Source organism: Corvus brachyrhynchos, unplaced genomic scaffold (genome assembly GCF_000691975.1).
Source record: "Corvus brachyrhynchos isolate BGI_N302 unplaced genomic scaffold, ASM69197v1 scaffold239, whole genome shotgun sequence".
Taxonomy (NCBI): Eukaryota; Metazoa; Chordata; class Aves; order Passeriformes; family Corvidae; genus Corvus; species Corvus brachyrhynchos.
Genome location: NW_008246057.1, coordinates 8617652 through 8628422, shown reverse-complemented (window position 1 = coordinate 8628422; position 10771 = coordinate 8617652). Strand labels below are relative to the sequence as shown.

Below are 10771 nucleotides of genomic sequence, written 5' to 3'. Positions count from 1 at the left end.
GAGAGTGGATCCTGAATGCACAGTAAAGAAAGTTCTTTAAAAAACAGATGTTTGAAAATTCTTCAATAGATTTTGAGCTCCCCTGTAAACTTTTCAGATGTCTGTATCACTCATAAAGCTCCCTTGTCTTCCTCTAAAGTCATTCCAGTCTGTCAGAAAGCGCAAAGTTCTTAGCCAAACTTAGCCTGAGGCAATTTCCCCCATAGTTCCTACACCTGAGCAGATGACTAACATAGCTGTTGTGACATGGGCAATGTAGGTTGGCATGCAGGACTCATAGACCCAGCAGAAAACCACAAAAAACCCACTAATTCTGATCAGCTATGGTTCCAAGCACTGCAGCCTGGATGGCTCAGAGATTTTTCTCTAGGTATGGTGGTTTTTATTTTTAATTTGTTTTGTTATGTTTTGTTTTGTTTGTTTGTTTTGTTTCTTGTTTTTTTTTTCATAAAACAGAGTAGTCAATAAGCTTATTAATAAGTTGGGCTTATTTCTGTTTGTTAGAATGAGCTGATGTATTCATAATGCTATTTTAATACATTTTCTTTCAAAACAGTGAGACTAAGAGACATTCTCAAACACATGCATTGTGAGCAAGGCAAATTAGTTCAACACTGATTTAGAATCACTGAGTTGTGTTTGTGCAAGCTAAAGTGCAATTTGCTTTCTTGTCTATATTCAGCAATTTAAGAGACTGCTTCAGGACACTAATCAATAGTGCAATAGGCACATTGATTACATCAGCTGCAGCTTCAAGACCAGCTGTTCAATTTAGCCCATGGAACTATGGTCCAGCATATATGTTATTCACATATATAACTATAGATACGGGTTTTTTTTAAATGAAGGAAGAAATTTTGAGGCAGTTGTAAAATATACAAAATTATAGACATCTGTTGATAGACAAAGGAATCAATGCTTGCAGCTGTTCTACATTTATTAATTTTCTTTCCATTAAATCTTTTATTTTCTGAATAATTGCCAGGGTACAGCTAAAGGCAATACAAGTTTTCACCTCTCATAAAAGACTTCTAATGTACATTTTTTCTACCATACTACTCTCACTCTTCCTAAATATTTTAGATTTAGTCTTCAGACCAGTAGCAAACTAGCTTGCTTGTTGGAGATAGGAATGCCTTTTTTTATATCCACTTATGTAGTTTTCTTTCATTTCTATTAGATAGAAATAGGAACCACAGTGTTGAAATTTACATTTTTGAAATGTTGAGAGTTTGCAAGCATGTATAACCAGATGTAATGGAATGAGGGATTTACTGACAGGTAGAGTAGCATTAGAATACCTGTTTTTGTAATATGATATTGCTAGTACCACAGAATACATAACACCCTGTTTTCATTTTAAATTTATTTGCATTTCCCCTTGTTTTCTAAAAAAAAAAAAAAAAAAAAAGTAAGTCATAACCAGCTGTAGATATCAAAGAGTAGAAGAGAGTTATGGAAAGTTTGTAACAGAGACTACCCTCTGAGCTTTTTAGATTTGCCCCCATCTCTCAGCGTTAGGCAGACCACCACTGAGAATAACCATTGTCAGTGTCTGTACTTTGCTTATTGTGTGCTGGAATCCATCCCTAACATGTTGCTATAACTAAACAATGTTTACCCTCTAATTAGTGAAGATGAATTATAATAAAATTGTTGGGAAGACAGTTGCAAGATCTAGGATTTAACTTGAATATTCATGGTTCAATGTACATTGTGGTAGGCTGACCTCACCTGGCTCCCAGCTGCCCCCTTCAGCCACGCTCTTTCCCCCTCATTAAGAGGATGGGAGGAAATAAGATCAAAAAGCTCATGGGGTGAGATGAGCACAGGGAGGTCCCTTACCAAGTTACTGTCATGACCACAACAGGCTCAATTGGAGAAAAAAAAAAAATTGCCAATTAAAACAGATTTGGATAGGGATAAATGAAATAAAAACTGAAAACACCTCCCCCACCCTGCTTCCCAGGTCCAGCTTGACTCCTCCACCTCCTTTTCTCACCTTCATGTCTGCAGGTCTGTTGATCACAGTTTTTTCCTCACTTGTCTTTCAAAACTGCCATGGAGCATTTTTTACCCTTTCTTAAGTACAATTTCTCCCCAATATCATCATCTTGGCTGAGGACCTCAGTCACGTCCTGCAGTAGGTCTGTTCTGGAACTGTCTGGAGCCATCAGGGACTGGGTGTGTTTGGTCTGGGTAAGCCCTGCCCCCTCATCACAGAGCTCACCCCAGAGCCCCACAGCAACACCTGGACACTGGCACCCAGTACACGCACAGGGAAGCATGAACAAGAAATGTCATTCAAAAAGGTGCTGAAAAAACCATCAGCTGCAGCTTCACATAACTTGCAGCAGCCAAGGTTGATCTGATTTAAACTAGTTTAATGCATCCTCAAGAGATTAATGGGACCTGTTTTTTCTAGGAACCTTTAGTGATGTCTGTGCCAGGTCTCTCTGAAGGAAAGTTTCTCTGGGCTCTTCACTGTGTGGGTTTACAAATGGAACATGTTCTCAGCACAGCTTTAGAGGTGCTTGCAGTATCTCTCTCAGCTACTTACATACTTCCCCATAGTCACACTGAGGTTCTGAAACCTTCCTAAAACAAAGCAAGCAGAAGTGGGTGATAAATACTTAACAGATTTTGCTTTCTGCAGAGTGGAAGTCAGGGGTGCTGCGCTCAACACATATTTTAAAATGTTTGCTTAAAACCCTCATAATTTCAGTTCCAGCCATATGTGAAGACTGATACTTTGGTTTTATTTGCATATCTTAGCCTTTTATCTCCTCAGTTTTATTTCATCTTAAATGTCAAAAAGTTATAATACCTCTCAGAGGTGTTTGGACAGAAATTAGAAGTATCAGCATTCTGGGGAGTCTAAATATTTTATCCCTTCAGTTTCTAAGGGTCAAAATACATAAAATTTATTCAAAATGAATGAATATTAAACTTTGGAAAAGCAAGATCTGTGGAGCACAAAACAAGAGAGTGTCCAAACATTAAATTTGTATCAATATTGCAATATATTCATGCAACATTTTGTAAAATTGTGTGCCAAACCTTTGAAAAATGCAATGAACTTTTGGATGAGAAAAAAAATGAAGTTCCTGAGTTGCATGCAATTTCTCATTACTTTAATATGCCATTAAAGCTTAGACATACATTTAGAACAGTGACATCTCTTTGAAGTAATTGGAAGTGTGGCATTCATAACACAATAATGATTTTTTTTTTTCTTAAGATTTAATTTGGTGAGCAAATGCAGTGTCACACAAATGTAAGTTTTGGGGTTGGATCAAACAGCAGCTGTAAACCTTTCCAAGTAGATGCAGCTCCATTCAGAGCTTAATGGAATATGATTCACAGCCTGCCATTTGAGCCTCTCCCACAGCAGAGATGCAAAAGAACAGCATGGCACTGGAGTCTGGGATAAAAAAGACATTAGGATAGTTGAAGAGAGCAATTACACATATCAATGAAATTATCCTTTGTGCTTTGGATACTTGGGTTCAAAGGTTGCAGCCATAATCACCTCATTCTTCTAAACCACTGCTGAATCGGTGTAAAATTATCATATTTTTCTATATGCAATAGTCTACCAGTGCCCTGCACAAAGGCAGGGGCAGGCTGTCAGTGACACTAATACGGTTCAAGACCAACATGCACTGAAAGCATTTCTCAGAATGCCCATGAACTACATCTCTTTCTTTAGCTCTCAAAGCTTTTTTCATGCATGTCTGTTACATTCATTGCTGTTTGTGGCTTTTTAGCAAAACTGATGAAAATAACACAGAAATCTATCAAATAGGGAAATGTCTTCACAAGAAATGTTTCTAAAAAATGTTAGCAAGGTCTAGTAAAAAAAAATATCATGGTAGTAATCTCCTAGGCCAGATCTACTCCTCCTAAATCCCACAAAAGTTTATAATCCACAAAGTATCACACAACAATATAGACTGGCTTGATTTCAGATTTGCTTAAGTCTCTAAGACTTTCCAGCAATTTTCCTAAATGCCTAAATTTAGGTGCTTAAGAAAGCACAGAAATATTATCCCTATCTCTAATATACCTTTGCAATGATACAGTTTGAAGTACAACATTGTCTGTAGTCTGCCTAATTACCTTGAAAAAAAAGTTTTATTATGTACTTTCTGCCTATATTTTCTAGAATGTCCTTAATTAGGACACATACAGAATATGGAAGAGAACTAGATTATACAATCTTTACAGCTTGTTTATTCCTATTAGTATATTCTAGGTCAAATCAAATTCAATTCTTTTGAAGGTTTCTTAATGCTTTAGTTAAATTCATTTAAAGACCCCCTCTGTATCTACTGACTGTTGGAGACGTAGAAATGAGAAATGATGGCTGGACAGCAGTCAGATAACTCATCCTCAGAAGCCTGGATAATTTGTAGAGCATGGGGAGGTTAAGAAAGGAAATGGACACTCTCTAGGGGTGTTATAGATGAACATATATTCAATCCAGTATAAGAGCTGTGGTAGCATCTGGATTCCCGTGTTTGGGTTTTTTAGTTAAGAGCCTGTTCCTCTCAGAGCTCTTTGGTACTGATTGCAGGGAGGATGGTCTCAGGAGCTGAGATGTAGAATCTCACTTTTCCTGGAAATGCTTACATCACTTTGACAGAAACAGACTGGTATGCAGAAGGTATATTGTCTCTACATCGTCACTGGAAACAGATTATAGGCTGATTACATCTACTTTAGCAAACAGTATAATTCAAAACAATTGTATTTGAGCAGTGAAACAGCTGGTGATAAGGTCCCAACATCCAATCCTATGTGTTTCAGGATTTCTTGCTTAGGCAAAGCTCTACTCTGATTCCACAGACTGGATGCTCATTAGCAGCTGGGTTGCATTGAGCTGCACTCCAGGAATGTGTCATTTGTCTTAATTTCCTCCACACAGAATCCAGGTAGCACTCTCAAAATCTGCTCTGCCATGCAATCAGTGTACAGTCAGTGCAGATGACTGAGAGATTTTCTCTGAACACAATAACTCCTGCTTTAAAATTTGAGCTAATGTAATACCTTAATTGGTTGTGAAGAGCTAGGATAGGTGACTTTCATTTTCTCAAAAGGGTTTCAGGCTATTAGCCTGGTGTGGTTCAGTTGCCAAGGGACAGGCATCTAATGCCTTTTAATTTGCCCTAGGATATCCTCTCTTTTCTTCAAATGCCTGTTCCTTGTGCCACAGATGTGCCATAAGTCCTGCATCACAGTGGTCAGTTCCACCTGGGTTTTTCAGGGACTGCAGGGCTTTTCAGATGCCGGCAGATACTTGCCTTTAGGCAACTGAATGAAGTCCTTAAATGCTTACTTTAGGGTGTTTTGACTGCCTTTCCCTTCTTGTTTCACAGACGTGGGAGGCACAGCTGTGTGTGTTAGTCATATTTTGTCTCAGACCTTACTTATAAAGATACCTAAGTGCTGGAGGCATAGCTCAGCATCTTCCTCTCGCTGTTATAGATTATGTGCAGGGACATGGAGGTCCCATTCTTCTGAAAGAGTTTTCCATTAAATAGGCTAAAGTCTGCTGTACTCACGTGCTTATATATGATAAAAAAGATTGTAGGAGTGGCTCAAAATTTTTCCATCTGCAAATGGAAAAACTAAGTATTTTGAACAGAAATAGCAATTTCCTATATACCTCCCAACCCAACAGGAGCTCTAATTAGTGAGATCTTGATTTTGTTGTTGATGAGCAGTAAATATTTTGAAATCTTGCTTTCAACTTGTATAACAAAAAAAAAATTAAATAAGTTAATATTTACATTTGTTTTTTCGTGACGATGGTATCAGCCCTCTTCATGGAAAGGAGTTTCCCACAGCCAAATTAACACAGCCAATCTATGCTACAAAGCAAAAAAAAAAAACAACCCAGAAAACCAAAACCAACAAAAAAGTGCGTCAATGTCTGTGCCTGCATGTAAAGGAAAGACATGCAACTTCAATATTTCATTCTCCCTCAGATATCTAAAGCTCGAAGGTTTGAAATTATAGACAATCACTGCCATTCTTCAGGCCAGAAAAATGAAAGGTAAGAACTACTTAATGCAGAAATGAAGACCATAAAATGTGAATATTTTTCATTTTTCCTGACAGTAGTCATGTGCCTTTGTGCTTGCAGCTGCGTTATGGAATTTACATTCTTTTCAGAGATAATTCTGCTGGTGCCAGACTACAGCTATGAAGGGACAGATGGATTTGAAGAGCATCCACATAAAATACAAAAGCAGCATTGGAGCACACCATGCATTACAAAATCATAAATGTATGACTTTTCCCTTATTGTTAGGTTAGAGCAAAAGCTTGAGCTCTTAGGTGAGATTATTTCAAGAGTTAGCGACTTAATCCTCTAGAATTATTTGGAAAACACTATTTTGCTTGTGGCAGAGGGCTTTTGTGTTATGTTGTTTTGTGGTGTTTTAACAGAATGTATAATATTCATTTCATCACACAGTGAAATAATTTCATTAAAAAAGGAATTTTAAAAATACGTATTCAGATTTGGCTGAAGTTTTGATTTGTTAGATGATTATTCTCACTCAGCAGTTTATCTTTGAGGAGAAACATAGAATCAGTGTACACATAGTATATATGATCAACAACTGTTAGGTTTTATGCATAAAGCACAAGCTCCCTTGGTATCTGTGAGTTTTACTTTGCCTTGAACTGTCACATTCAGTTTGCCCTAACAACCACAAAGGGTTGCTTTTTCTAATTCTGAGCTGTGGTGGTCACAACACAGATAAGTTCATTAATTCAGTGAGGATTGAGACAAGATAACACAATTGCTGAGACCTCTGCAACCCTACATAATTCCTGTTGTTAATACCTAGTGATGGTTCTCTCTGTCAAAAGGTTGGTAAATACCAATTTTTATGGGATCATTTTTTTTTCTCAGATGTATTTCAGAGATTATAAAACATATTTACTGGTATTAAATTTCAAGTATGAAACTTTTTATTATCCTCTAGGAACTAGGTACATATGTGCATTATATTAAAGTTTCACCTTTTGTGTAAAATGTCACCTAAAACATGTAAAAGGTGGGGAAAGAAGGATCTTTTCTACATTTCCCATAGCAAAATGTGAAGTAGTAAAGACTTAGAAATTCTTGCAAAAAAATCCAAGCCGAAGCAGAAAAACCCATTTCACACAGTGACAGTACACTATTTACAAGCACATTTGCTGTGCTATTTGGAAATACTTTGCCCCTGTGTTCTAGATTGTTTGATTGTTAACTTCCAGGGAAGTTACGGATCTGAAAGAAATAGCTGAAAAACTTTGTGATCATTTCACATGTTCCTATGTTTCATTGTAGGGGTGTCTGATTTGATTTCATGAAGATCCATAAATTAAGTGCATACCTAAAATTAAAATGTCATTTTTATCTTTGTTGTGTCTTTGGTTTTGATTATTGCTACTTTATTTATATAGGTCATTTTTATCTCCTCAGAGTTTAATAAAAGCCTTTAAGTGTTTTCCTTTTACAGCCTGGACAAGCAAAATCTTTGTTAAAATAATGTGTTATTTTAAATTTAAAGAGTCCATTGTTTGTGGTGTTTTACTGCCTGTTACTTGTAATGGATGGAAAATTGCTTCCAGTAGCCTCATTTGAGACCAGAGAGCTTTTTGAAGCCTCACATTTCTTTGGAATTCTTCTACAAAAAGTATATTAAAACCAAAGAATTATGCTTACCAGATGCTTTGAAAGATGATTTTTTAAATTTAATTGATGTTGTGGAATAGAGCAGCAAGACTGTTTTTATTTATTTAATTTTTGGGAAGATTATCTGTCCAATTTTTCAAGAAATGAATAGAATATGGAAAGAAAGACTTTTCTGTTCTCCAAAAATAATATGACTTAGAAACTTTTATATTAAATAATTACATGCTCAGCCAAAGTATTATGGACATTTTCACTTGTATTCACCACAATTTTTAGAATTGGGATTCTAATCAGTCATTAGAATCACCAATATGAAATAAAGAAACCAAGGAAGAAATCCTTTTTGCTGTCACGTACCTGCAGAATCATCAGTCTGGAAATGATCATCTAAGCACGTCAGCAAACATCTACTGCCAGTTCTCTACTGTGACAAACAGAAACCTGTGTCCAGGAGAGTGCTCACAGATACACTTGGATTTAGAACAAAAGGATAAATGAAAGACCTTCTACAAGGCCCCCACATATATTATAGAATAACTTACCATTTAAAATATAACCCGTTTCTAAAACAGTTTAAAAAAAGTATAAGTTTGGTTTATTTATTTTCATTTTCCTAAATTTTGCCTATCAAAACCATAGGCAAAACTTCTACTGATGTTTGCATAATGTATGAGGGCAGATATGTTGCACAGAAGCCTCAGTGACAGACATTCTGGAGAACTCATTAGGAAACCTTGTTAAGCATAGTAGACTCAAAAAGAAATAACGCAGTATTACCAAGATCTTAGTTGATACCATACATCAAATGTAAGAAGATTCAGCATTTACAAATGATATGCTATTTACCCTAAACAGCAACAGTGAAATAGCAGGTGAGATCTGTATTCTGAATAAATCCCATATTGAATGTGCTTAGTTTGCCAATAACTTTTCTTCCCTAATGCTACTTCCCTGATAATGGACATTCTGGAGGATAGAGCAAACCTTTGCACTTCTATCGTTTTCAGATTATTCCTCAAGGAAAAAATCCATTAACCAGCAAGATGGATCCAGATGTTACTTTCAGATTCTCCTGTGCTGGTGACATCCATGTGGTAGAAAAAACCACAGATGTTCTGTCAGCATTTTAGCTGAATCTTTGGAATTTGTAGTTAAGGGAAGATGAAGTATGGTAGAATTGCATTTTAAGAGGCTGGTTAGTTCCCATTTCTGCTATATTTTAAAGTTGTACGGATACACAAACACAAAGAAGGAAAGAAGGGCAAATTTCCCTGTAAACTTGAGAAGCTTTTTTTCAGTGTATACAGATTTGAAGCAATTGCAAAACATCAAAGTAATTCACAATAAAATGTTTGCGTTAATGCTTTTTTCTTCAATTGAAGGGTTTTTTTCTTACTGCCTATGCATTTTAATATAGCTATTTCTGCAGTAACACATTACTCTGAGTTTTCAGTGACACTAATCAAAGAATATTTGTTTTAGAAATGTCATTATTTTCCTTTTCTTTTTTTTTTTTGGTAAAGGCAAGTAAAAACAGCTATTCAAATTTCAAGTCTGCGTTGACATCGTGGTTCATTAGATATTGCATTGCAGTGGTTATCATCAAAGTGAGTTCCACCATATTAATTTTAATGTGTTCTAAATTGGTTGTTAAAACCTTGATGTTGCAATAATTTTGCACTGAATGAGGAGGGTGTGATTTTACCTAATTGTTGTGAATTAGAAAACAAACTGGATATTATTCCAAGAAAAAATGGGGATTGAGAGTGGAGAAGTTCTCTCTTTGTAATGTTTCAGATATAATAGAGGAGAATGAATGACCTGGAGGAAGGAAATTTTTATGATGTACTGCTGTAACTTTGTATAGAAATAACAACATTAGCTGCAATATGAATGTCTGACAACTTTGTGTAATATAAGGAATATTTGTGGCATATCCTTGACTTGAATAAATATGTATTAATCAGAGATATAGGGATATGAGTTAAAAAAATAAAAACCTGCTTGAAATGCAAAGCTTCACTGTATTTGAGAATCTCAGTAACCTACCAATTCAATAAAATTAATGATTCTAATTTTTGTTTAGGACAGCCAGTATTCAATAATGGTGAAGGGTTTTTTCTTTATTACAACCAGTTGATTAGGCAACTTTTTATAGAGCCCAAAATTAAGGTTTTGGAAAAAAAAAAAATCAAATTCAAATATGAGAATTGGTGTAGGAGACCTAACTCGGCCTCAGAGTGAACTGACAGAACAATCCATTTTGCTTGCGAAACCATGATGTGCCATGTGAGATCTTCTTATGCCTTCAGTATATAACTTTCTGTGAAAAAAAAATAAAAAAGGTACAATAGCATTTTTAAAAACAATTTGTGATAGCTGAATGATTTTGTGAACTAAATCCTATTATAGAGTCAACTCAGAACAGCAAGACTGGAAAAGAAAATCTATAAATGTACTGGATGAATCAATAAAAATCAAAATTATTGTGCCTTCAATAGATTTTTTCATCACAGCAACAGGCCTGCTAAAACAATAGCTTCAAAAGGCCCCCACAAAACAATATTAGTGGTGCTTATGGGTTTCCAAAGCCAAGGCCTAGATGCTACTGTTCTCCTTATGAGTGCATTTGGCTTGCTCACATGGCAGGAACAAAGCTAAAAGCTTCAAGCTCCATGAATGAATCACTCCTGGCAGTTCCAGGGCTTTCCCACCTCCTGCCTCTCTCTTGATGGACCATTGCTACTCTCTGCTAATCTGCAGATGTGTCTACAGCCATTTCTCTTCTGCCATGTGTTGGTGCCCCAGTCAGGCGTGCCTGACTGTGGGCTTGCCAGCAGTAATCCACACCAGCTGCTAACAGCCACACTGTCAAAGAAACAGTTCAACAAGCCTATGATGGAGGAACTCCTTTTTAAAGTACTTAAGAGCTTTAATGGTACAAACTCTATTTCTCACCAGTAATTTATGTCTTGTGACAATCTTGGAGCTTGCAATAGTGTCATGAAACAGAGGAAAAAAAATCACTGTGTCTGAATGAAAGAGGGTTAAGAACATGCTTGCACAGCGTGCAGG

General features: G+C 36.3%; 1 long non-coding RNA gene across 1 annotated transcript; it reads left to right on the top strand.

The window, feature by feature from the left end:
- Positions 1-290: 290 nt before the first annotated feature.
- On the top strand, positions 291-9706 carry LOC108449537. The gene is made up of 3 exons (XR_001865709.1): positions 291-370; positions 5994-6061; positions 6152-9706. It is a non-coding gene; the product is annotated as an uncharacterized LOC108449537 (long non-coding RNA).
- Positions 9707-10771: the final 1065 nt, after the last annotated feature.